The sequence below is a fragment of the Protopterus annectens genome, chromosome 10.part0, assembly GCF_019279795.1.
Source record: "Protopterus annectens isolate FY-2018-M chromosome 10.part0, PAN1.0, whole genome shotgun sequence".
NCBI lineage: Eukaryota > Metazoa > Chordata > Ceratodontiformes > Protopteridae > Protopterus > Protopterus annectens.
Window position 1 is genome coordinate 1,226,018,430 of NC_056744.1, and position 27,381 is coordinate 1,226,045,810.

At 44.8% G+C, this 27,381-nt stretch overlaps 1 protein-coding gene and 2 non-coding genes across 3 annotated transcripts in view; all 3 read right to left on the reverse strand.

Moving 5' to 3' along the window:
- The window catches only part of TUT4 (terminal uridylyl transferase 4), a 3,240,181-nt gene that overhangs the window by 463,274 nt on the left and 2,749,526 nt on the right, over nucleotides 1–27,381 (reverse strand). The gene's annotated exons all lie outside the window — the stretch shown is intronic.
- On the reverse strand, nucleotides 11,362–11,443 carry TRNAL-AAG. The gene has a single exon. It is a non-coding gene; the product is annotated as a tRNA-Leu (tRNA).
- Nucleotides 11,570–11,651, reverse strand: TRNAL-AAG. The gene has a single exon. It is a non-coding gene; the product is annotated as a tRNA-Leu (tRNA).

Below are 27,381 nucleotides of genomic sequence, written 5' to 3' on the forward strand. Positions count from 1 at the left end.
ACAATCATAGTGCAATCTCTAAATCATAACAGTTGAGAAGTATGATGGCAGAAGCAAGTGAGTGAAACTAATATTCCTTGGACAGACATTATTAGCAGGCACTCGAGAAGGTGAAGACAGACATCATTTGGAGGAAACCTTTATCTTAAACCCTAAACCTTAAAGCAAATATTTGAGCTGTAAGTGCTCTGAAACCGTTTGCTCTGTGACTATTTTGGATTTCTCCTACTCTACACAAGTTGTTTCTGTTGTGTTCTTAAACCTACTGGCTCTTGACTTGCCAGCCCCTTATGCAAATTTAACTTGACAAGCTCATCTGCTAATACTGGTGAGCACTACAAGACAATGAAAGACCTTCATTTAGACTGATAAAATATCAGTTGCCCTCCTTTTCATATCTTGCAACCTACTAAGTGCACAATGCAAACTCTACAGAGCTACCAACATCCCTTTTACACTTCTGTGACCTAAAATATCATGAAAGGACTACTGGACTTGTTACTTTGATGTGAGTTGGGACTGTGTTGCATTGCTCCTGGTGAGAGAAGAAGATTTAACCATCTTCTCATACCCATGTCTATTAAGAGCCACTCCTGAAAAAGTTCACTGGGTGGTTGATTCTTGCTTCAGTGAGAACTCTTCTGCTGTAAACAGAAACTAGTAACAAAGTTCAATGCTCTTGTTTGCTGAGTTACTGGATGCTTTATCTAACACAGAAGCACATGAGACAAGCAGAAGAGAAAGGAAATTACAAGCAACCTCTTTTAATATCTGAGAACTGCCAGAAGCCTTAAGTGACCAGCAGAACTTGCTTACTTGGATATGAGTTGGGACTGTGTTGCAGTTTGCTATTTGTGAGAAAAAGAGCATTCACCATGTTATTCTGGTCATTTATACTGTGGGATATTCCAGAACAAATTCAGTGAAAGGCTGACTCCCGCTTTGCCTGAAATCCTTTTGCTATAAGCAGAGACAAGCAGCACAGCTTGGCATTGTATTCTGCTGGGTGGCTGAAGCCTGTTCCACCTAATGTAATGTACAAGCCCAGAAGAAGAGATGATAAAACCAAGTAATGCCCTTCCATACATTTGAGACCTGGGACAGGCCTGGTGCAACCACCAGGGCCTGCTTACTTAGACAAGAGCTGGACTGAGTTGCTGTTTGTTCCTGGTGAGAAGAGCACTGGCCATCTTGTCATGGACAGTTCAGCTGTGGACAACTTCTGAGTGAGTTTGCTAGCTGTCCAATTTCTGCTACAGTGGGAATACGTCTGCTATAAATGGAGCCCAGTGGCATGGCTCAGCATTTTAACCTGCTGTATGCTGCATTACCTAGCACGTCAGATGAGAAAAGGAGAAGAGAAAGGTGAAATGCATGCACTCATTGACCAGCAATTCCAGCAAATGATATGGAATGCAAACCTGAAGGCACATGGGATGAAAGAGAATATAGGGAAGACAGTTGTCATGGTAGCAACTGGGAGAAATCAGAAGAGGTTGAAAAATGAGACAGAAGGGAAAACAGAGGAGGAGGTTAACAGCTTCAGATATCTGTAAGGAGTGGTGGACTAGAAGTGAAGTCTGAATGGAGAGGTTACAGCTAGAATCAGAAGGGATGCAGCCAACTGGCACAGACTGTCAGGGGTAGTATGCGACAGAAGAATTCCGAAGAAGCTGACAAGTAAGGTGTATAAAACAGTGGTGCAACCAGTACTTCTGTATGGTAAAGAAACCTGGCTAGTGAAGGTAGAGCAGCTGAGGAAGCTAGAGGTGATGGAGATAAAGTGACTAAGATGTATGGTGGGGTGCACACTGTGGGACAGAAGAAATGATACCATCAGAGTAGAAGCCAAAGTTGCTCCAACTGAAGAGATGGTCAAAAAGAACAGATTATGCTGGCTACAGCACATGAGCAGGAATGCAGAAGATGATTTGAAGATTTGTAGGAAGAAGGAAAGAGGAAATAAGGATGCCCAGCAAAAGGATGGATCTGTGATAATCAGACATGACTGTCGAAGAAAGTAAGAGAGGTACAGCTGATGCAATATCCCAACCCCATGTAGAAAAATGGGGGAAGGGGGGGGGTTGATGTTGATAAAATTATTACAAAATAGGTTTTCTGGAGTACATGTATACGTTAGTAAACAAGTATATCCAGCTTTGAAAGATAATTCTGCATTCAATACAACAAAGACTTATTGGTCTGGTAAAACCATGTCTTTTACTCTATCTTCCTGTAACAAACTGCACTCCCAAAGCCTGTTAATGTTTTCATGTACCTGCAATTTGTTTTATTTTTGATGCTATTGTTGAATGTATTCTATTGGCAACAGATCATTAGTCTGTCCCCCCATATAGTACCACCACTACATAATTCTGTAAATATGGTGTACTCCATAGTATGGAAACAGCCAGATGTGGCCTAGTCTCTCTCACTCTCGCTCTCTCTCTCTCTCTCACATATGCTGGATAGTGTGTTGCTGGTCCTTGAAGATAGAAATTAAGTAAAGGAATGCTTGAAAAATCCATAGTGGTCTTTGTTGCCACAGAGCAGGAGGTCCCAGATGATGCTGCTAAACGGATGATCCTCCCAAAAGGAAATTGCACCTAATGGACAGACAGGAAAAGAACATTTGTATATCTGGTACATTTTCAATTAGGGCATTGAAAAGGCTAGGCCAAAAGAAAGTTCCCATGATGATCTTTGCCAGTACTTTCTGAATTATTAGATCCAATGGAATCATTGGAAAGGGGAAAAATGCATACAGGAACAGGAACATTTATGAACATGGAAATGATACAGTGTGCACCTATCTTCCAAGCATGGCTCCAAGGATGTCATGAACAGAACTTTTTCAGCTGTCTGTTTTGAAGGAAAGTGAACAGATCTACTTGAGGTGTCCTCCACATTTGGATCAAGTCCTGGAAGATGCCTACATGGAGCTTGCACTCACGGGGGTCTGTCCAGGATCTTCTTACACTGTCTGCTACTATGATGGAATGTAGGAGTCATAAAGAGTCAAATAATTCTGTACATCCAGCTCCAAGACTAGCAATACGAATCGGGAAAGAGGGTATGACTTGGTACTCCTCTTGCTTGTTCAGGTACCACATCATTTCGACCAGGACGGCACAGTTGTGCAGCGGTAGTGTTGTTGCCTCACAGCAAGAGGTTCTCTGGTTCGATTCTCGGCTGGGGTACCTTCTGTGCGGAGTCTGCATGTCCCCCCTGCATTTGTGTAGGTTTCCTCTGGGTACTCCGGTTTCCTGCCATGTTACAAAGACATGCATCTGGAGTGTTTCTTACCAGACCTCCGCTGAAAATTGGCTTTGTTCCAAGTAGGACTTTCCTGGTAAACAAATGTTAAATAAAATAAATCATGGTGGAGCTGTCTGTGACCACTAGAAAAGGACCCAGAGTTAATAAGTGGTGAAGAACTTTCAAGAAATTAATCACTGACATTTCTTTTAGGTTCATGTGCTTTGGCATGTCCTAAGGACCACACAAGCCTTGCACTTGAACTCCAATGAACAGTGCTCCCCACACAAAATCTAAGGAGTCCATCAGGCCAGATTGGACTGGGGTCTGATATAGAAAGGGAGTCCTGAATTCACAGTTCATCCCTTCACCAGTGCAGTTCCTGTTTCATAAATCTCAGTCCTGCTACCTGAAAATCCAAGGCATGACTATGCTGGATCCAACAATTCTTCAAGCATAACTGAATTTGATACAATAGAAGCAGTAGCATTTCTCAGGACTGTATTGGTACATTCAAGTACACCTCTTAAAGCATGTTTCAAAACCCAAGTCAAATTAGAAACAATTTCATTCATATAAGAATTTTGCTCTGCAGGTAAGAATGCAGCAGAATCATCCAAGCTGCAGACACACTGCAAAATAAATTTCCACATATAGGTTTGATAATTTAACATTCTAAATTCTAGATTACTGGAAAGTGGGATCCTTCTGCCCTGAAGATATAACCATTTTACCTCCTTATCGGGGGGTGCTGTACATACCTCTCAAGTGTACCTGATTTTGAAGAACGCTCCTCATTTGGGGTCTGAAAAAGTTCATGTTCCTCGAAGTTCCACATTAACAAGGTCTGTCACACATTTAGTGTTAGCAGCATTTTAACCGATATCAATGGTAAATAGAACTGAATCAAATTATTTCATATAAACATTGTAGCCATCCTACGAGCATCCTAGATGAAGTTGTTAGCAAGCCATTAATAAGTGTTCCACATTAACCATAGGCTTAGGCATATCTTGATTTTGTTTTCTTCTTTTTAGGTGCAACCAGATTTGACTGGGGGGGGGGGGGGTAGCAGAGGTAAGATCCATCAAATTCAGGGGAGAGAATACCAGTCAGAATAATAAACTGACAGTACTGGATAATTTAGCACAATAACCACGTAAAGTTTTTAGTAACAAGTATGTCTCTACACTATTAAACTCTGACAAACTGCTATTATCACAAAAAAAAAAAAAACGGTTTGAAATGTGTTCAGAATTCTTTTACAACTGACAGAAATTAAAGAATTTCTAGTATACAAAGTCCAAACACCAAAGCAACTGATGTGCCAAACCAGAGTTAGCTCCACACACTTCAAATTGCTACTAAATGTTATTTCATGGCAGTTTAACATGGTTAGACTGTATTTTCTTGTCAGAGAGAGTAAAATATCCGCAGTACATTAAAATAACTTCAGTTGAAGTAAACTCGCGATCCAATATTAAAAACACACAGAACAGTCGTACATATAGAAAATAATGTATAAATGCTGAAAAATCTAAGTTCTGCAACATTTTCCTGTCAAAAGATGAAAATAATGCAGAGTAACAACAGTAAAGATAAGCCTTTGGTGTCTAACACAGACACTGCACGCCTGACAGAAATACAGAAAGTTTCCTTAGAAACAGTAAAAAAACAAACATTTGTTAAAGATAGAAGGCAAATAAACACTGCTATAAGCAGAAATTCTCACAGGAATTATGGTAAATACTGACAGAAATAAAGTATTAAAATAAATATTTGTTTTAAGTAAACAAAAATAGAAAGAGAATAATACATCTAATAACAAAATGTGAGAAAGCAGGTCCCAAAAAGGGCTTAGCTGAGCACTAAAACACAGAAATCAGCAGTGGATCCTGTTAAGAGTCAGTGCTTTGGATGGCAGAAAAAGACGGATCACTCAGTTCCTTTCGCAGCCAAAGGCTTCCCTCTCAGTATATGCTCATCAATCAGCTGTCAAACCGAGAGACAGAGAGAGGGGAGTCTGAGCTTTTGAAAGCTGGCCAGTACTAGATTACCTGGCATATAACCCAAAATGTCACTGAGACAGCAAGAATGATGAACATCAATGACAATGTATGATCAAAGGCTCCATTGTCAAGGGTATATAGGGGCCGAATCTGTGGAGGCTATACCTACCCATGTAAAGAAACAAGCTAGGAGCTCTACTACTTTGGTATGTCAACTGAGGTATTATGGCACAGACTACTGATGCTGATCACACCACTGTTACTGCAGGAAGGACAACAGTGCCAGATGTTGGCATTGAAGTCTCTGGAGCCCAAGTTACCTCAGAAGATTTTGGTAACGAATGGTTGAATGCCAAAAGCAATGAAACTGATAGCGGTCTAGACAGGGTACAGATTGTAGTGGGCACCAAGCTCATCGACACTATTAGTTCTAGATTCCAACAAGATTGGTGTTAAGGCATCCAGTGATGCTAAGGGCATCATAGAGGAAAAGGTAGTTATTAGTGTTGATGGTATATGTGCAGGCTGCCATACTCATTCCAACAATACCAGAGTCCAGACAGAATCCACTAAAGGAACTGTGCTAAAACTGGTTAAGAGTTTCTTCTTTAGCTGCCCTAGACACACTGGGGGGGGGGGGGGGGGGGCAGAGATGACAGGGTAATACAGCTGAGCTTTTATGAATGCAGATATCACATTTCCAATCCAAGTGAGGTGGTCTCAGAAGGGATCTGTACAACAGCAGAGACAATGCAGACACCACTCTTTTCCTTGGTGCCAAATCTGTCATACCTGAAGACTCCTGCCTAGGAGGAGAAGAGGACCTAGCAGGAGTAACTACAGAGGTGGCCCAGACTGGGACAGACATGGAAGTTCTCAATACCTTTGCTGAAGACATTTTTTCCAGAATGGAGATTTCTGGTTCATCAGCCCTTCTTTTCTCTCAACCTTTGCATTTTTTTGAAATCAGAGCCCTTTGCTTCTTTATCCATACCTAAAATCAATCTACACAATAACAAGTAATTATTAAAGTACAGTTTTGTACCTACCATAAATGTAGATGTTCGAGTGCTAATACAGCTGCAGTCATAACAGATGGGTTCTCCTGCCGTCAGGTGGGTCCTCAGTCGGCTGAATTCCAAAGTCAAGGTCCGGCGTCGGTTGTCGTCGCTTCTTCCCTGACGTCAGTGCACCAGGGGTATGAAATAACCAGCTGACGCCATTTTCTTCAGTTTTTCTTGCCACAGATGTCAGGTGCCCCCACAGAAGGAAGGCAATACATAAATTTGTGTGATAAAGCAATGCAATATAATCAAAATACAGTAGTGCAAGCAAATACATCAAGAATGAATACCCCAATCAGGTAGCATGAGGAGGCGTTAGCCAATAGGCCTGTCCCAAGAGGGGAAGGAGGGAGGGAGGGAAACCTGGACTGCAGCTGTATTAGCACTCGAACATCTACATTTATGGTAGGTACAAAACTGTACTATGTTCATCGTGTATACAGCTGCAGTCATAACAGATGGGTAGAATCCCAAAGCTAAGAAAGGGGTGGTAGGCACTAGGTGGAACTAGGAGGAGCCAGAATGCCCTGCAAGACCGCAGTGGCAAAGCCCGCTCTAGATTTGGTGTATAATGGAAGGTGGTAGTGCTTGGAGAAGGTATGCACAGAACTCCAAGTGGCTGCTTCCAAAATATCTTTGGTAGGAACTCCTCTGAGAAAAGCTGCAGTGGTAGCCGTGGCCCTTGTGGAGTGAGATCTGATGCCTGTAGGTACAGTTTTGCCATGAAAAGAATATTAAAAGCGTATGCAGTGGGCTATCCATTTTGAGATAGTCTGTTTGGAAATTGGCTTTCCTTGAGCTCCTATAGCATAGGACACAAAGAGCTGATCTGATTTCCTGAAAGGCTTTGTTCTGTCCAAATAATAACGCAGTTGTCTGTGGATGTCCAAGGAATGTAGTAATCTCTCCCCTTTGTTTTGAGGATTAGGATAAAAGGTAGGTAAGTGTATAGCCTGATTCAAAGCTACCCTGGATACCACTTTTGGCATAAAGGACGGGTTGGTTCATAAGGAAACTGTCCTGATGGAAGATGATGAAAGGCTGCACAGCCATGAGAGCTTGTAGTTCCGATACCCTACGAGCTGAGGTAATAGCCAGAAGGAAAGCTGTTTTCCAGGACAAATATTGCAAATCTGATGAGGCAGCTGGCTCAAAAGGAGGCAAGGTCAGCTTTTCTAGAATGAAATTGAGATCCCAAGCAGGTATTGGTTGTTTCCTTGGGGGTTTTAGATTCTTAGCCCCTCTGAGAAACTGTCTTAAGAGGGGGTGAGAGAATAAGGGTGGATCAGTGTTGTATTCTGCAGAAATGGCTGAGGCATGGATTTTGATGGAGGAGAAAGAAAGTCCACTGCTTAGCAGCTCAGCTAGATACTGTAATATTTGAGGTAAAGATCCTGGCCCTTTTTCTCATTCCAGACACAAAACCGTTTCCATTTTGCGGAGTAAGCTTTTCTGGTAGACGCCTTCTGGCCTCCAAAATGACATCCTGCACCTCCTTGGAGAGTAGGGTCTGTTGTGATGCTAAGGAATCTTCCATGCAGCTAGGTTGAGTGTTTTTAGCTGACTGTGAAGAGTTTTGAAGCTGTGCTGAGTTAGAAGAAGAGGCATTAGAGGCAGGGTCCATGGTGGGGAATGCGTCAGGCTCCTCATGAGTGGGTACCAGTGTTGTCTTGGCCAGTCTGGAGCAATGAGAATCATCTTTGGTCTGTCTGCTCTGGTTTTTAATAGAACTTTGGGCAGCAGAGGAAGAGGTGGGAAGGCATAAACCGTCATTGATGTCCAACTGAAAGAGAGAGCGTCCACTCTCCAGGCCTTTGGATGAAAAATCCTTGAGCAGAATTTTGTCAATTGGTGATTTTCGTGGGAGGCAAAGAGATCTATGTCTGGCCTTCCCCATGCTTGAATTATCTCTGTGTAAACTTGAGGATGCAACTTCCATTCATGTGGATCTGTCATATTTCTGCTTAGGTTGTCTGCCAGCGTGTTTTCCTTGCCTGGCAAGTACTGTGCTTGTAGTTCGATTTGCAAGTCCAGGACCATGTTCCAAAGTGACATGGCCAGTCTGCATAGGGGGTATGAATGGGTTCCTCCCTGTTTGTTTATGTACCACATTACTGTGGTGTTGTCCGTCCTTATCAATAGTTGACCTGGTTGCAGGAGGTCTTTGAAAGTTATAATAGCATTTATGACTGCTAGCATTTCCTTTTGATTGATGTGTAGGTGCTTTTCTTTTTGGGACCATTTGCCCTGAATGCACCGATCTGCCATGTACGCCCCCCAGGCATAGTCCGAGGCGTCTGTTGTGATGACTTGATTTGCTTGAGGCTTGCTGAATGGGAGACCTGTGTTTGCTTGGCATGCTTGAGCCCACCACAGAAATTCCTTTTGAAGACATGGAATTAGTGGTATTATTGTTTCCAGGCTGTGGCTGTGTTGAGACCATAGGTTTTTCAGGTACCATTGAAGTTTCCTCATATGCAGCTTTGCACATGGGATTAGTAAGATGCAAGATGCCACGAATCCCAGAGCTTGCAGGATTTTCCTTGCAGTCAGCCTGGTGCAATTTGCTAGTGTTCTGAAGTATTGAGTTAGTTGCCCCTGCTTCTCTGGCGTGAGGTAGGCCATCTGGGTGTTTGTGTCCAAGTTGGCACCCAGGAAAATTATTTTCCGAGAGGGTATTAGCCTTGATTTCTTTTTGGTGACTGTGTATCCCAGAGAATTCAACAACATTATTACATAAGCCAGATGTTTCAGAAGAATGTGCTTGCTGTCCGCTTGGATCAGGCAGGCGTCCAAATAGGGGTATATTTGTATCCCTTGAAGTCTGCAGTAGGCAATTACTGATGCCAGGCATTTCATGAATACTCTGGGCGCAGTAGATAAGCCAAAGGGCAACGCAAAGAATTGATAATGGGTTGAACCTGCAAGAAATCTGAGGTATCTTCTGCAATTTTGTCTGATTGGGACATGCAGGTATGCCTCCTTGAGGTCCAATGTTACCAGCCAAGACTCCTTGCCCAGCATGGGAAGAAGCTGCTGTAGAGTGAGCATCTTGAATTTTGGTACGAGTAGAAATGTGTTTAGGATGGATAGGTCCAAAATAGGTCTCCAATCTTTTCCCTTCCTTGGTACCAGGAATAGTCTGGAAAAAAAACCTTGACCTTGTTCGTGCGTAGGTACCTCTTGAATAGCTTTCATGTCTATGAGATCTGAAATGAGTCTTTGTGCCTCTGCCCTTTGATTGTGTGGCAGGTTTGGCATGCCTCTCATTTTTGGAAGGGTGTGAAAATGGAATCTGTAGCCTCTGTTTATAATGTCCAGGATCCATTTGTCTTTTGTGACAATATGCCAATTTTTTGAAAATAATGCCAGTTTTCCGCCTAAGGGTGCTGCCATTTGAGTCTTGCTTGGCATGCAAAGGGGAAAGTCATTAGGCTTGCTTTCTGAATGGTTGCGAGTTATCCTCACCACCTCTTTGTGTAGGAGCTTGCCATTGCCTGCCTCTAAATGATCCTTGGGATTGCCCTCTGCCCCTCGGGCGCCTGTATCTACCTCTTTGGGGTCTGTCCGTGGCTGGAAAGGACCAATTTTTGGAAGGCCAATTTCTACTGAAACGTGGGGGTTGTACCTGTAGAAAATCTTTCACTGTTTGCATTGATTTAGCCTTTTCCTCCATTTTCCTTAATACCTCCTCAGCATTAGCACCAAATAATACATCCTTTTGTAGAGGGCATCTAGTAATTTAGCTTTGACATGATCTGGTAAGGTTTGTTCCTTGAGCCAGGCATGCCTACGTATGACTGATCCTGTAACAGCAGCTCTACATGAGGCCTCTAGAGCATCAAAACCACATTGTAAGGTATGTTTACCCACTTGTTCTGCACTATGCATCAAATCCTGCAACTCCTTCAAGTCTGGTTGTTCAGGTTGTGACATTTTACTTCTCAATTGTGATAACAAAACTGTTGGTACTTTAGCATATGGAACTGACAGTTTAATGCCCTCATGGTTAAGGTGGCGAGGTATATATCTTTTCCCCACCTTTCTAAGGATCTGGAATCTCTCGGAAGGTAATGGATTTTTAGCAGTGGAGGCCTTAATTCCCTTGGGGCCCTGTGAGATAGTTTCTGGGTCAGCAGCATGGCTTTTGTATAGAAATTGGTGTGAGTCAGGAACCCTGTAGTACCTGTCAGGCTTGACTGGAGCTGGAGGTAGAGAATCTGGGTTAAGGCAGGCCTCCGAGTACACATCATCTAGTATGTCCAAGACAGGAGGTATAGCTAGAGGTCTGTGCTGAGGTAGCAAGAGAAATTCCCTAAGCCTTTTCTTGGAATCTGAATAATCTTGGCCTTCCCAGTGGAAGTGTTCCCTTAAGGTATGCAAAGTTTCCCCAAATGAGTAATCCTCTGGGGGGGGGGGGAGACAGAGGGGATGGAATCCTCAGCATCAGAATCTTCAAAAGGGGAGTAAGAATGTTCCTGTTCATCAGAGTGCTCGGAAATAATGGAGCCCTGATCAGAGGAGGATGATTCTTCCTCCACTCTGGGCCTTTTGTCCGGGGGGGTGTAGAGAACCCCTGATAAGAGTAATCAAATCCTCAACCATTTTAAGCATCTGTTTTTTAGGCATGGGGCCTGGAGATGGGCCCTGTGTAGCTTGTCTCTTAGAATGCATGGCTGCTTTAGACTTAGTGTAAGCCTTGATGGAAAAAGAAGAGGAGGGTCTGAAGACACCTTGAGAGGAGGTAGACCTGTCCACATTTTGAGATTCACCGCCAAGAGTGGCTTCGGTATCTGTAGTCAGGGTGTGGGCCGAGGAGCCTGCGACCTCGGGCACAGGAGACACCGCCAATGTAGTGTCGTCGGTAGTCAGGGGCTGTGTAGGCGCCTCGCTGAGAACCGGACCACGTGTAGTCGGCTTTGGCGTGGTGTCAGTAGAGGCCGCGGACCTCGTGTGTCGGTCCTTGTCTTTGCATTTTTTAGACAAAACTGGAGTCGGAGATAGCTCAACACCATCCCGCACTCGCAGCTTGGCAGTGGTGGGATTCGAACCCATGCCTCTGTGGAGACTGGAGCCTTAATCCAGCGCCTTAGACCGCTTGGCCACACTACCTCTTATCCGACGACATAATATAGGTGTCAGTAGAGGCCACGGACCTCGTGTGTCGGTCCTTGTCTTTGCATTTTTTAGACAAAACTGGAGTCGGAGATAGCTCAACACCATCCCGCACTCGCAGCTTGGCAGTGGTGGGATTCGAACCCATGCCTCTGTGGTGACTGGAGCCTTAATCCAGCACCTTAGACCGCTCGGCCACACTACCTCTTATCCGACGACATAATATAGTTAAATTTTTTGCCAAAATAATGCTGGGCGAACTCCGCCCGACGCTTAATGGTGCGTTTGTTGAATGTAGCACAAAAGCGACAGACCGAGACGTCTTGGTCTGGGCCTAAACAAGGAATACAGAGGGAATGGAAATCCTTATGCGGTATTTGCTTCCCACATGAAATACAATTATTAACTTTGTCTGACATTGGTCTGAGGCAAGAAAAGTTTCCCCAACGGGGTACTTAGCTTTCAAGAAGACTTCGGTTGCAAAATTTTCGTAATTTCAGGAGCTGGCCGACCGGCACTTGCGAACTGCTTCTGCTTCGGGCACCGCGCGGCAAGAAAGACTGAAGAAAATGGCATCGGCTGGTTATTTTATACCCCTGGCGCACTGACGTCAGGGAAGAAGTGACGACAACCGACGCCGGACCTAGACTTTGGAATTCGGCCGACCGAGGACCCGCCTGACGGCAGGAGAACCCATCTGTTATGACTGCAGCTGTATGCACGATGAACATCAGCAAGATCCTACCGATTACTAATCACCGCAAGCACAAATAAATGAAAAGCTTTGCCTCCTTCAGTAGGGCCAGATGCCAACCAACCCGAACTATCCAACACTACCAAAAACAAACCAACAGTAGACCAAAAATAGCTTAAAATGTCAACACGTACTGGAACATCTATGGGAATAAGGGGTGTGGAGTTCAGTAGACAGTTGAGAAGAACATCTAGTGATATAGTAAGAGCTTGTACAGTAAAAAAAATGAGCAGTAAACTGCACTTTTCTGTCTGGAAAGAAGGCTTAGAAACCTCAATCAACTCAAGCTGGCATGGAGATGTCATAGTTACAATGGCAGCAATGAAATCTAGAGTCATTTTCTCAGGAGCAGGGGTTTAAGAGACAGAGGAGGAGATTGAGCTTTTGCAAGGTGTGTCGCTGCTGGAAAAAAGGCACAAAAGTACTCGGTCCACAGTGTTCTGGACAGGATCAGATTAAATGCAATATTCAACATTTCAAGTAACTCTTATCCTGCTGCCATCATCAACACCTTTACTAGCAGATTCAGCTCCAACTTTACCCCAAAACCCTCCCATTATCCACCTAACTCCTCCACTTATTATCTCTCTCAATCAAGTCCAATCAACTCCATCAAAGAACAATGTTGACACATCTAGAAGATGGACCTTGCCTAAAAAAAAGGTACATGGGTCTAGGCAACACACCTGGCTGCCTCCTAGTTGGTGCAAAATACAGATGTGCTCAAATCCCTCCTTCACCTATTTAAACTTAGTCTCTCCACCAGTTATGTACCAGATACTTAGTGAACTGCTATAGCAGACCAAGTAATTACAAATCCCAAAGTCTCACAGGTATCATTTTTGTAAGGCCTCAGAACATATCACAGCTTTACTCAATAATATAGGGAAGCCTTCAGTCACTTGACCCAAACCAAGCTGCCTTTGCTAAACTTAGATCTTGGCTATTTAATCTCACAAATTTCTTCTGTGGAGTCAAAGAAGCTAGAGATATTGGCCATGACATTCATACTTGTTTTATGAATATAACTAAGGCCTTTGATAAAATTTCCAATGAAAGTACTATTCAACAAGTTTAACGCAACTTAACAATAACATTTATATTCTTCATTGGATAGCTGGCCATAATGGCAGGACTTGTATAAAAGGGTTGGAGGTACCACTACTGCATAAAAGTGTGTCACTAGCGGGGTTAATCAATTCTATGTCTTGAACCCCCTACTATTCGACATCCACTTTTTTAATATTCAGGTGGAATGTGATGGGCTATGTCTCACTAAGTGTGTGAATGAATGCAAACTGCAAAGTGGCATATACTCCCCTAAAGATACACACATCTATTAACAAGGGCTTAAACAGACTAACACCTGGAGCATGAACCCATTGCTGGCATAGGGAGCTGCTTAGGGTGCTTTTTGGCTAGGGGCACCTTTACAATTTTATTTTTTCCCAGTTTCAAAAAAATAAAGTTGGAGAGACACTTCCAGCTGAATGACACTGTTTGGGGGATGCACTGACTTTCAAGGATTAAAAAAACTCTGCAAAGTGATTAGCCAGGTGCAGTGCCTGTCTATTCAATCTGCAATACGTTTTACTTTTGCCATTACATGGCAACTACTATCAAGCCTGAACTTATTAAACTGCAAACTGATGAGGGCAGTAGCTTCAGATATCAGTAGTAGATGCAGCCAGAAAGAGACAGCATATGATTTCTTTTTTTATTCTGGCAGGCAACAAGACACAGACATAGCCCTCTTGGGTGCGTCTGATTCTGCAGAACATTCCTCATACTGCTCCCTGTCCTTCCTGAGTGTTTTTTTTTTTTTTTTTTTTGGTAACTTGCAGATGACTACAATATGTCAATAATGCTAGACTGTTTATATTGTTTATTGTTCAGAAAATGTCTTTTTTTTCTGCTTTTCTGCTGGTAAATCACAAAGGGTTACAATAAGTTAATAATACTACAGTAGAGTTTTGTACAATGTATTTCACAAAAATGTATTTCAACACAAAGCCTGTTGTTCTTGTCATACTTTTTAAATATTCCTTATTATGAGGAAAGCTCCTTGTTTTCAGACTTAAAATGTTCCTTTTTCATGCTGTTCTACATTCAAAGGGTTGTCTCAGATTTTTTTAACTAATATTCATGGTAAGTAGTATTGAATCATTTAATTCATCAAAAGAGCTTTTAGAAGTATAATAATCATATTTTAACCATGCTGTGAACTTCACAGTTGAAATTGTTAGTTGTGTTTTACATTTTGGCGATTTGCTCCACATTATGAATCAAGGTTCCACATTTTGGAGATGGAAGGCTGAGAGCTATGGTACTGTTAATTTTAAGTGTCGCAGCCTTGTCAGTAATGCCAGCCATTACAGTTCTGTGTTTCTTATTGGTCAGAAAATATATCTTGATGCAAAACCTCTTGTTCTATTATTTTTTAAATGATTTAGAGTAATTAAAAATTGTCCAAGATTTCAGGCCTTTCTCCTTCCCCCACCCCATTATTTTTGTCTTTGACTAATTCATAAGCAACTAAGTTGAGATTGCCTCTGTTTTTGGTTTGTCTATTGTAAAATGTGTGATTTTCTGGTAAGTCACAGAGGATTGCACTTGCTTAATTATGCAGATATTTCTGTTTGTGATGAACTATCCTTCAAAAAATAAATGCTATGTAAACCTGTAACTCTTAACAGCTCTGCAGGTATTTAAGAACAATGTTAATATGCCCCTGATTTAAGACGTTTTTATCGTTATTTTTGGCTTTGTCACTGATTCTCTCTCGGACAAGTTTGTACACACACAATTACATACAACTGACTGGCCTGTCTTTGAAGGAAATGACTAAGTGATGTTAAATTACCTACATCTGTTTGGCCTGTCTTTGAAGGAAATAACTGCTGCTTGTCCTTTATTCAGGCTTTACAGGATAATAATTTTCCCTGATTTGGGGCCCTTTTTATCATTATTTTGGGTTTGTCACTGATTTTCACCCTCACAAGTTGAGAGAACATTGTTTTAATATTATTTTATAAGAGCTGGATATGTGGGATGTGCACAATTACCTGCAACTGTTTGGACTGTCTTTGGAGAAAACTGACATTTGCTCTTTATTCAGGCTTTAAAAAATTAACATGATATGTGTGATGCAATTTAAAATACTTTATAAAATTCATTACAAGGTTGAAACTCAGTACATGGTCATCATTTCTTTATCACAGTTAGACATCTGAAGTGCGAACACAACTAGCTTTAACTGTTGGTGGGAATAGGAGCTGACTGTGGATAAAAGTAATAGACACTCTTGTTACATGCAAAGTTTAAACAGTCAGTGGTCTAGCTTTGCAAGACTAATGTGCACTTCTGTGAAGTAAGATAGAATGATTTATTATTGTGACTACTTACCTGGACTGTAAACTGAAAAGTGGATTCAACTGAGGAGTATGAAGGCCATTAATGGATACAAGTGACCTTCTCCTGATGTTTAATTACCGCTAAACCATCAGTCACTGAACTGGTATGAATGTAGTAGTATCAAACAATGTATTTGCTATTCAGTATAAAAATCATTACTGCTATAGGTTGGGTGTGTACGTCAGTATGATGCTGCATGTAACAGGCTGATTATAATATCTCTCTTTCCATCACAAGCATCAACACTGTATACAATAAGTGGCTATTCTTAGTGATTTGGCAGGTGTAGGATGTGTGTGATAGCAACTGATCACTGGTACAGTGCTGGAGAAAGTAGTGCTGCCATCTTGCAGAATATAGCTCTGAGTTCTCAGTTGTGATTTCTTCTGTGTAGAGACTACACTATATTATGGCTCCTCTATATTTGCATTTGTTTATCCATATGCTCTATTTTTCACCACCACCATCCCAAAGAATTTGTCAGTATGTAGCTAGCAGCTGTAGCCTAGTCCAGACTCAGGGTTGCTGTTTCTGGGCCTGGTTGTTTGTCTGTTTGTAGTGGCTGTTTGTTTTGAGCATATTTTACAGGCCATCTTGGATTAGAAAGGGCCCTTCTGCACTCTAGTGAAAGGATTGTACTGATTGGTCCCTGGCTGGTAAAGGTCGGTTGGTCTAGAGCTTGGACTAAGCACCTCATTGGTTCTTTTGAGCTTTGTGTACAGTTGTTTTAGGTTTTTAACCTACTGGTATTTAACCCCCACCCTTGAGTAGGTTTCTGCTTGTTTGCTCACTGCACAGCACAGCAGACCGCTGTGCAATTGTGCGCCATAGCCAAACAGATAATTTGAACAAATTTTCACATAGATACAGCTGTATCCCAACAGTGTAGTTCCTCATCTTTAGCACATTTCCGTGCAAAGAAGCAGTACTAGTGAAGCTGTGTAAGCATCCCACTGTAATAACAGCCTCAAGAGTTTTTTTCTGTGGTCCCACTCTATCTACTAGTGTAGCATTATTTATTTATTTCCAGTTTGATACCCGGGGAGGTCCACTGGGCTCAAGGAGCCCATTTTCACTGGAGGCCTGGGGAGAAAAGCTCCATATTACACACAAGAAAATCAAACTTATCTATTTAAAACAAATGTAGAATTATATACTGAGATATAGCAAAATACAATTGAAAAAAAAAAGAATTCTCTTCATGACATATATGTAGTTGCTTAGAGACCCATTTGCACAACATAAAGTTGAACTGAGGCAGTGGAAAAAGCTGACAAATATTTAAAAACTACGAAATTGTAAGTCTTCTGTTAGTAGTTGCAAAGACTGAATATTTGAAAGACAGAAGTCTAGGTTTTGTAGAATGTGGAAGAAATAAAGGAGAAAAGTGCAATGTTTACTAAGTATAAATTCAAGATTCTGGTGAAAAAAAAAAGAGGGGCAGTTGAGTAGTAGAGAGGGAGGTGGTTGTTTAGAAGAAAAAGAAATCTGGTGTAAATTATTAACACAACTCGCCCACTAGTTATTCCTACTTGTGACCCCTTTCCTACCACATTCCTGTTTCTGACCACATAAATTCACCTAGCGCTATGAACAGGCAATTCCCACAGTTTCTCCAGCCAGCTTGGTTGACATGGCATCCTGAGGCAGTGTAGAAACTGCCTCATGTACACCCTCTACTTCTAGTCCACAAAAAATCAACATATGAGAGATGCAACTACATTAAAAACCTTAAATCAATGCTCTCTCATGCACCAGTCAATACATCTGACACTGAGTGGGTTGTCAGTATGCACACTTCACCACCTCCACCCAAACCCACATCACACATCTACATACACAGAGGTCCTCACCACAAACTTACCTAAACACCAGAGACCTCTCAAAGACAAACACAAGCAGTCTACAATTAATACTTCAAAATCACTGCCACAAACTGAATAAAAGTTTATTCACTTGATTTAGTGCCTCAGCACAAATGCCTTCAAAGAGTAAAACACAGTCACTCATATAAACCCTTGCATAACTTTGAAGAGGCTAAAGATGCTGAGTCAAAACCAAAGTGGATGTTAGAAATGCCAGCAAGCTGTACCTTAACTGTAGAATGACTAGCACCTTCCTTGTAAATAGATGCCAGAAAGTGTAGAACTACTGAAATTGGGGCTGTAAAAGGATCTATATGATTCTGTTCCGCCAAAGGGAGAATCTTTTCCACTTACTTTTGTAAATCTTGCAAGTGCCCTATATGAAGAAATCAAAATTTCTTGGACTGGAGAAGACAGCCCGGGAAAATCTAGCCATCATCGTTAGTGGAGAAAGCATACGGTTAATTTCAGGGCCTGAATGTTGGGATGTGGATGCCCTGACGAATGAAACAATAGATCTGGACTCAGATCCAACGTCATCGGGGGGCAAACCAGATGAGGCCAAAGCAAGGTGAACCAGGTTTGCCAAGGCCGAAAAGGAGCAATGAGGATCACTTTGTTTTGCAACTTGAAACCTTTCTGCAGGAATTTGGGAATCAAGGGAAGAGAGGGAAGCCATATAGTAGACCGGAAGGCCAAACATGAACCAGAGCATCCCTGGGGGACTGTCCCTGAGGAGGGATCCAGGCAAAATACTTACTGCATTTGTTGTTGAGTGGGGGATGCAAAGAGGATGCAGCAAGAATAACCCCATTTCTGAAAGACTGCATCTGCCATGGACTAATTCAGGGACCACTCGTGAGGCATCAGCAGCACTCTGCTAAGTCTGTTGGCTAGGATGTTGGATCCCCCCTGAATGTGCATTGCTACCAGAAAGTGATTGGAAGAAATCGCCCACTGCCAAACCCTCATCGCTTCTCAACAAAAGAGGTAAGACCTGGTTCTTCCCTGTTTGCTAAGGTACCAAACCACTGACGTATCATCAGTTTGGACAGCAACAGTCCTGAGGACGAAAGCGGTGTAGTTCTTGCAATGCTAGAAGAACTGCTCTCATCTCATCTCTAGAACATTGATATGCTACTTGGTCTACTGGTGCATCCACATGCCTTGGACCCAGCCCAGATAATGCCCCCCCCCGAACTCGGTGGCTTCCGTGGTCAATGTGGTGGTGGGGGAGGGGAGAACAAACAGTTGTCCCTGGGTAATCGCCGGTGACTGGATCCACCAAAGGAGAGAATCCCTGCACACACAAGAAAGTCTGATGGGAAAGTTTAAGAGATTTCTGAACAGGTCACTGTACTGCTAGGGTCCACTGAAGAATACGCATGTGAAAGCGAGCCATAGGGAGAAGAGTTATGGTTGCTGCCATGGAACCCAAAGCTTGTAAAATCAGATAGGACAGGGGGGTTGGAACAGTCAAGATCTGGCTGACATGGGATCTCAGCTTTAGCATCCTGTCCAATGTAAGATAAATGTGAGCCAACACTGTGTCTAGACGTGCCCCTATAAAGTCTATGGTTTGAACTGGATGACTTCTGCCAGTTTATAGTTATGCCCAGAGTGGAAGCAAGGTTGAGGAAGTAATCCCCAGCCTAAAGGATAAGATGCCTGGTTGGGGCAGTGAGAAGCCAGTCGTTCAGACATGTAAATATCTGATAGCTTTGCAGTTGGAGCTGAGCTGCTATTACCTCTGGACATTTGATGAACATCCTGGGGGCTGTGATGAGACCAAACGGAAGCACCCAAAACTGTTAGTGACTGGCCCCCAGTCTGAAATGTAGAAAAGACCCGGAGCACCTGTCCATTTTGATATGGTAGTATGAATCCTTGAAGTCTATAGAGCACACCCAATCACCCATTTTCAGAGAGGTAAGATGGACTGAATCATGACCATTCTGAACTGTGCGTGTTTCACTCTCTTGTTCAGGTAGGTTAGATCCAAGATAGGCCACAGGTCCCCTGTCTTTTTGGGTACTAAAAAGAATCTGGAGTAAATGCCCGATCCAACTTGATTGGGGGGAACCTCTTGGATGACTCTTTTTTGCAGTAACTTTCTTATTTCTTGGGCAGCAAACTTTGACAGGAAGGAACATTGGGGAGGCTAAATGTTTATTCAGGAATGTCAGAAAAGGGAATGGAGTATCCTCTGGATAGGATTCTTAGCACCCATTTGTCATATGTGATGGCCTCTCAGGCTTCTGGATGTATGGAAAAACTTCCACCAACTGCTTCCAGAGGATAGCAGTTGGGCAACCATACAGAATCCATGGAAAGGCTAGTTTGGGGCAGGTTCCCATGACCCTTGATTCTGCTGACCCTCTCGGCCATGTGGGCGGCATCTACCATTCTGACCATATCACCCTCTCTCTGTTGGGGGAGAAAAGTCTCCCTGAGTGCCCTGGAAAGGACCCTGTGACTTCCTCTGGTTCCTAGAGAAGGTCCACTTTTTCACTCTGGGTCAAGGTGTCACGAACCATGGGCTCAAACAAAATGGAGCCATCAAAGGGGGCGTTAATGAAGGACTGATTGAAAGGCTCAGCAAAATCACACAGCCTCATCCAGAATGGGCCTCCTACTCCGAGGGCGGAGTTGGGGTCGAGCTGTCAGAGGCCGAGGACCCCGAGGGGAAGAGACAGCTCTGAAACCTTCGGACTTGAAGTCAACCCACAGAACTGATCTTGACGCTACAGCTCTGAGACACGCTCGGGACTGGAGAATGTCAAAAGCGAAGAAGAAGAAAGTTTAAAAAGACACCTAATGGACAGAACCCAAAATCTAGACCAAAAAGAAGGCAAAGGATAAGACAGAGCAAGTAGAAAGTCCAAACAAATTGGAAAAATTCACTCAAAATACACTGAGGGAGAAGCTCAAGCTGGAACTTGCTGCTGACACCAAATGTGGCAAATGAGCTCTGAGGTAATGTGGGGGGAGCAGGGCATTATGGGTAGGTAGGAGGGGCTCAAGTTTGGAGTTTCAAGCTGTAAGAAGGCAGCCGGCCAGTTCCGAGCATCAGAACCAAATACCACAGGTTAGTGGAATGAAGTGGACAACATCAGATAAAGAGTTAGTTGCAAGCATTCATTTTTTTTACGGAGGCAGTTTTAATTTAAATGTTTTCTTGCTGACATTCATTTTTAAATCTCTTATGAGCACTCAGAAGTCCAAAATGAAGGCTTGCTGTTGTACTGCCTCATTCAGTACATCTATGCAGGATGTTGTGACATCATTGTGGGGAAATTTGTGTAATTACTTTGTTGTTTAAGTAGTAAGCAATTGAAAGCAATTGGTTAATTGTCAGCTTAAAGGAGTACTCCATCCAAATGACAAGTTTTCCTTTACAGAAAGTGATTTTTATTTCCCTGTAATCTAGCACTAAACATGTTATACACAGAAAAGCATCATTTAATAATTATTCCATTTGTTTATGTCTGAATTTATTTCTGTTGGCTTTCTTTCATGCATTCAATTCATCATCCTTTATATCTTGAAGGCTACTATGAGTGGTAGAGTAATTAAATTAGGTCACTTATTCTAACTACAGAAATATTTAGAAAACAATGGCATTTAAATGTGCTTTATCAATCACAGACGGCCAGCATCACACCTCGGATAAATAGTGAGGGCCAGAAGTCTAAAACAAAAGCAAGGCTTTCAAAGCCTAGTTTTCATATTCAAATGAAAAGAGAGACACTTTTTCTTATTAAAAATTAGTTGTCTTTCCCTTTACTCAAATCCTAAGTGTCACAAAGAAAAAAAATGTTCCCATCTCAGTCTTCTTGTTTTCTGTCAGTATTTGAGTTTGCATTTTTTCAATACTGTATTTTCTGTAAAAGTGCATGTTTCTTCTGGTGTTATTTTACAGTATTTTTGCACTGCATACAGTGTTTTGTTGAGGCAAGTCAGTGAGTTGGGGAAGGAAAATTAACGTCAAACACTCTTAATTCTATCTACAATATAAAAACCCTGACTGCAACACAAACCATCTCAGCCCAAGTAATAATACCTTTTAATCACAGGGGAAAGATTCATCTGATAAGAACACTGAACTACATTTGTTACTTTGAAAATTAGAAGTTATGTACTCACCATAACGTTCCATCTGAGTAGGTGTATTCATTTGTCTGCAAACTGTGGGTTATGGATCCGATATCGGATCCGAACCGGCATGGTTTTCCAGCTATGGATCCAAGCTCTCAGCTCCTCCCCTCACCCATAATGCCCTGCTCTACCCTCATGACCTCAGATCGAGTTTGCCAACAGCAAGAACACCCTGAAAAGGGTAACAGATAATATGCAGGAAACTGAAAGGCCAGGGGGATAGGAGGGCGGGATGGTTGCAGACAAATGAATACACCTACTCAGATGGAACGTTATGGTGAGTACATAACTTCTAAATCTGAAGTAGGAGATTCATTTGTCTGCAACCTGTGGGACAGAGTCCCCAGCTACCTGAATCTTGGGCGCCGATCATGGAAGCATATTCCGGAGCACCCCGGAGCCAAATGATGCTCTACCCCTAGATGCAAGACCCAACTTATAGTGGGAAATAAAAGTATGAGATGAAGCCCACGTGGCTGCTGCCAAATATCATCTAGAGGAATCCTAGCCTTGAAGGCTGCCGAGGTAGATACTGACCGGGTTGAATGGGCATGTACACCCTCCGGTGCGGGCCTTCCTGAAGCTTGATAAGCCAATAAGATGCACTGTGAAATCCAGCGAGACAGAGAAACTTTAGAAATTGGCTTGCCCAAATTAAATTTAGCAAAGGAAATAAACAACTGGTCGGATTGCCTATGACCAGCCGTTCTGTTTAGATAAAATCTAAGTTGCCTGTGGACATCTAATGAGTGAAGCTTGTATTCACCTTTGTTTTCATATTTAGGGAAGAAAACAGGGAGGTTAATGGACTGATTAATGTTTGCTTCAGAAGCAACTTTAGGAAGAAAGGACGGGTTGGTCCTGAGGTAAACACGGTCCGGATGAAATACCAAGTAAGGAGGTTTAGCTGATAATGCTTGAAGCTCTGAAACTCTCTTGGCCGATGTAATGGCTACCAAAAAGGCTGTCTTGTAAGACAAGAATCTGAGATCCACAGTAGCCGCTGGTTCGAAAGGGGGGGCGGTCAAGGCCTGGAGAACCAAAGAGAGGTCCCAAGGAGGAACCGCTTGTTTTACAGGGGGCCTGAGAAGAAAAGTACCTTTAAGGAAAATTTTACACAACTTGGCTGACATAAGAGGATTAGAGTCATGTCCAATGTGATAATGAGAAATTGCCGCCAGTTGTACTTTGACTGTGGAACTGCTGGCACCATCGTTAAAAAGAGTGGTTAGAAAGTCAAGCACTAAGGGGAGAGGAACCGTGAAGGGATTCAGGCCTTGCCGCTCCGCCCACAAAGAAAACCGTTTCCACTTGCTGCAGTAGACTTTCCTAGTGGACGGTTTATGAGCTGCCACCAGTATTGCCTTAACAGGTGACGAAATACCGAGTCCTGATCAAGAGTGGAACTGGAGCAGCCAAGCGGTCAGCTTCAGGTTGTCCAGGTTCGGAGGAGGTATGCAGGATGGATGGGATATCAGATCCGGAATGGGATCTAGAATCCAAGGAGGATTCACCGAGTGAGACCTTAGAAAGGGGAACCAGATCTGTCGAGGCCAGAACGGAGCAATGAGAATCATTCTGCAACCCACCCGAGAGGCTTTCTGAAGAACTTGGAGCATCAGAGGCAAGGGTGGATAAGCGTAAAGAAGACCGGGTGGCCAAGCATGCACCAGAGCGTCTCTTGGAGAACCTCCTGGAGGGGGTATCAGAGCGAAAAAACTGTCGCACTTGGTGTTTGAGGGAGAGGCAAAAAGATCGCATGAAGGAGTTCCCCACCGTGCGAATATGCGTTCCGCTACTTGAAAATTGAGAGACCACTCGTAAGGGGTCAGAATGGTGCGACTGAGCCTGTCCGCTAGGATGATGGACCGACCCGGAATGTGCGTTGCTATTAGAAAGCGGTTGGTGGAGATTGCCCATTCCCAAACTCTCATGGCTTCTCGACAAAGGGGGTAAGACCTTGTTCCCCCTTGCTTGTTGATGTACCAGACCACAGACATGTTGTCCGATTGAATCGCAATTGTTCCCAGGGGAAGAAAGTCCTGAAGTGCTAGCAACGCTAAGAGCACTGCTCTCATCTCTAGAACGTTGATATGCAGTAAGGTCTCTGTATCGTTCCACGTGCCTTGGACGGTCCGGCCCGCAAAATGCCCCCCCCCCACCCGAGGCGGGAGGCGTCCGTGGTCACCGTGGCGAGGGGGGGAGAAGGACAAAATGGGCGGCCTCCGTAGAGATCTGGAGAGTGAAGCCACCACAGGAGGGACCGCTTGCAAGCCTTGCTGATCGCAATGGGATGATGTATAGGGAGAGCAAGGTATGACCACTGTACTAAGAGAGTCCACTGGAGGATGCGCATATTGAGCCTGGCAACAGGGAGAAGTGCTATAGCAGACGCCATGGACCCTAGAGCCCTCAGGACCAACTCCGCCGGAACAGAACTTGAGTGGAGAATGGCCCGCACCTGGAGCTGCAGATTTTGAACTCTGTCCGCAGTGAGGAAGGCTCGTAAACTCCTTGTGTCTAGCCTGGCTCCTATAAAATCTAAGAGCTGTGTGGGCGCCAGGTTGGATTTCTTTGTATTTATTGTAATGCCCAGAAAGGGAGCAAGATGGAGAAAGGAGTCTCGCCAATAATAGTAGATGCCTTGTTGGGGCGGTAAGAAGCCAGTCGTCCAGGTAGGGAAAGACCTGCACCCCCTGAAGCCTCAGGTGGGCCGCTACCACTGCTAATACTTTGGTGAACACCCTGGGGGCTGTGGTGAGACCAAAGGAAAGGACCCGGAACTGGTAGTGACTGGCTCCCAGCCGGAAGCGGAGGAACCTCCTGGAGCGCCTGTCCATCAGGATGTGGTAGTACGCATCTTTGAGGTCTATAGAACACATCCAGTGATTTTCTCCCAGAAGGGGGAGAATAGACTGCAGAGTGACCATTCGGAATTTTTCCTTGGGGACTGCCAGATTCAAGAGAGAAAGGTCTAGAATTGGTCTTAGTTCCCCCGTCTTCTTTGGCACTAAAAAGAACCTGGAGTAGAACCCTGATCCGATCTGGTCTGGGGGACGGGCTGGATGGCTCTTTCTTTAGCAGATGGCCAATTTCTGCCAAAGCGGCCTCCCGTTGACCGGGTGGAACGTCTGGGAGGGACTTCAACTTTGGAAAGTGAAGAAAAGGGATGCGGTATCCTCTGGATATGATTTGGAGAACCCAGCGGTCTGATGTTATGGACTCCCATGCCGCTAGGTGCCCCGAACGTCCCCGCCTGCCTCCAGAGTGGAGCAGCCGGGCAACCCTCAGGGTTGCTGCGCGGGCCGTTCAGAGAAAGGTTCTCTGGACCCGAAGTTTCTGGGAGCCCCTCTGCCTCTAGGGCGGCGTCCTCCCTGTCCTCCTCTGCCACGGAAGGACTGGTTGTCCGGAGCAGGCTGGGACTGCTGCGACTTCCGGAACCACATCTTCTTCTGACCCTTTTGGTTCCTAGAGTAGGGCCTCTGGGGTGCAGAGAAGCGGATTCGACGGCAGACAGCGTCTTCCGTCCTTCTCGCTCTGGGTCAAGGTTTCGAACGGTTTTGCCAAAGAGGGCAGAACCATCAAGGGGGCGTTCGCAAACGACGCTTTGAAGGGCTCAGAAAAATCGCAGTGACGGAGCCAGGCCTGACGTCTAGTGACTAGGCCTGCCCCTGCGGCTCTAGCGGCACCTTCCGTAGTGTGGGAGAGTAGCCGCATAGAGGTATTAGTAACTGATCTAAGAGTGGCCATGCGGGTGGAGTGCAGAACCCTGTCCTCCTCCGACATGGACTCTGGGGGAGATGCAGCGTATTCTTTAATGAGATCTCGCTGCATCCTAATGACGTGTGCCAGGTAGTTCAGCGGCCTTACCGAGAAGGTCGCTGAACTAAACATCCGCTTCCCCAAGCGGTCCATCATCCGAGACTCCTTGCTCGGGGGATGTACTGAGGGACTCTCCTGAGCAAGTTCCCTCTTGGTGGCCGCCGTCAACATGGCATCTACCGGAGGCCCCTTACTCCAATGGGCACGGTCGGACGGTGGGCTGAGGATCCTATCGGGCCTCTTAGGAATTGGCTCCACGGTGTCCGGTTCCTTCCACGCCATGGGGGTAATGAGGTCCACCAGGGGTTCGGCAGGAGGGACACCCAAGAGGTAGACGGGCCCGCTTCAAATGCCTCCAAGAACACGGACTCGTCCGAGGAAGACTTGGGGCAGACCACCCCTTATACGGAGCATTTCCATGATGTCTCCAAATGAGACATCCTCGGGGTGACCGTGGGGAGCCTTCCCTTCCTCCAAGTCCGTGTCTTCCGTGAGAGACTCGGGAGTCAATGTGCCTCCTTTTGCGTATGCTTGCGAGGAACATCCTCTGGGGGCTGTCAGAGGACTCCTCGCAAGCAGCAACTTGTTCCATTGGAGCGGCTTGGGGCACAGAAGCGGGCTGTCCCAAGGGCCGGATGGTGGAAGCCTGGCCCAGTGCAGAGGGAGCGCGGGACGGAGCCGAAACAAGTGCCGGGGGTCCGGAGACCCTCAACAGGGCCCTCTCCACTACATCAAACGCCGAAGGGGAGCCGACCTCGACCAAAGGATCCGACAATCGGCTCCCCCTCGGATCCGAAGAGTGGATCGGAGCCGGCGCCGCGCCGGATCCGAAGGGACAGTGCGCTCCGACACAGACGGCGCCGAAGGAGCACTGATCCCCCCGGATCCGAGGCTCGGATCCAGGCTCCGAGAGGTCAGATCCGATGCACTCGAGGGCAGGGTCGGATCCGAAGTACAAAGTACTATCGGCGCCGACCCACCCCCGGCTGCTCGGCTCCAGCTGCTCCGAACCCGGATAGCGGGTCGGAGAAGGAGCAATCGGTTTGAAAAAGGGTGTTGAGCTCCCCCCCAGAGGGGGGGGGAGGCAAGAGCACTCCCATCTGCATCTGGGCCTGGATGAACCGTCTCATCATCTGGTCCAGATCAGCATCCGAAAGGCTATACGTGGATCTCGACGAGGCTACCGAGGTAGGCCTGGAGTGCCTCCTCGATAGCCTCGACGGAGATCGGGTCTCCTCCTCCTCAGGTCCCGGTGAAAAACACACTGGAGACCGGAGCCGAGAAGGAGGAGACCGAGCCGACGATGGAGCCGACAACGGAGCCGGGGGAGAAGCCCGCTTGGCTGGCGGGGCCGAAACAGAGGTCTCTGCCCGCCACTTATGGTGCTTCTCCCTCCGGTCCCTTTTCTTAGCATCCCTCTCCTCCGAACCAGAAACGGGAGGTTGAGTCCCAGGAGGAGGAGGGGGTGCCGCGAGGGATAACCGTAGGCACGGTTACTCCCGAAGGAGCGGAGGCCGGAGCCGAGTCCGGCGGTAAAAGGCCCGCCAGAACAAGCTTGGACCTCCGCTCCTTCAATGCCCTGGGGTTGAACCCTGCACAAATGGAACAACCAGATGTGAGGTGTTCAACCCCCAGGCATCTAACACACCGAGTGTGGCCATCAGCTGGGGAAAGCTTATGGCCACACTCGGAGCATTTAGAGAAGATAGATTTGGGTTGGTCTGCCATCCCAATCTAACACTGAAGTTACTAAAACTAAAAGTAACTAAACAACAAAAATACACTCACAGGCCCAACACACACACACTACGCCAACAGCGAGGGGAGGGATATAACTTTTAGATTAACTCTAAAAAGTAAATATATCAAAGGAGGAACCTACACTTTCACACAAAAAATCAATAACAACTTTAAAATTCTGA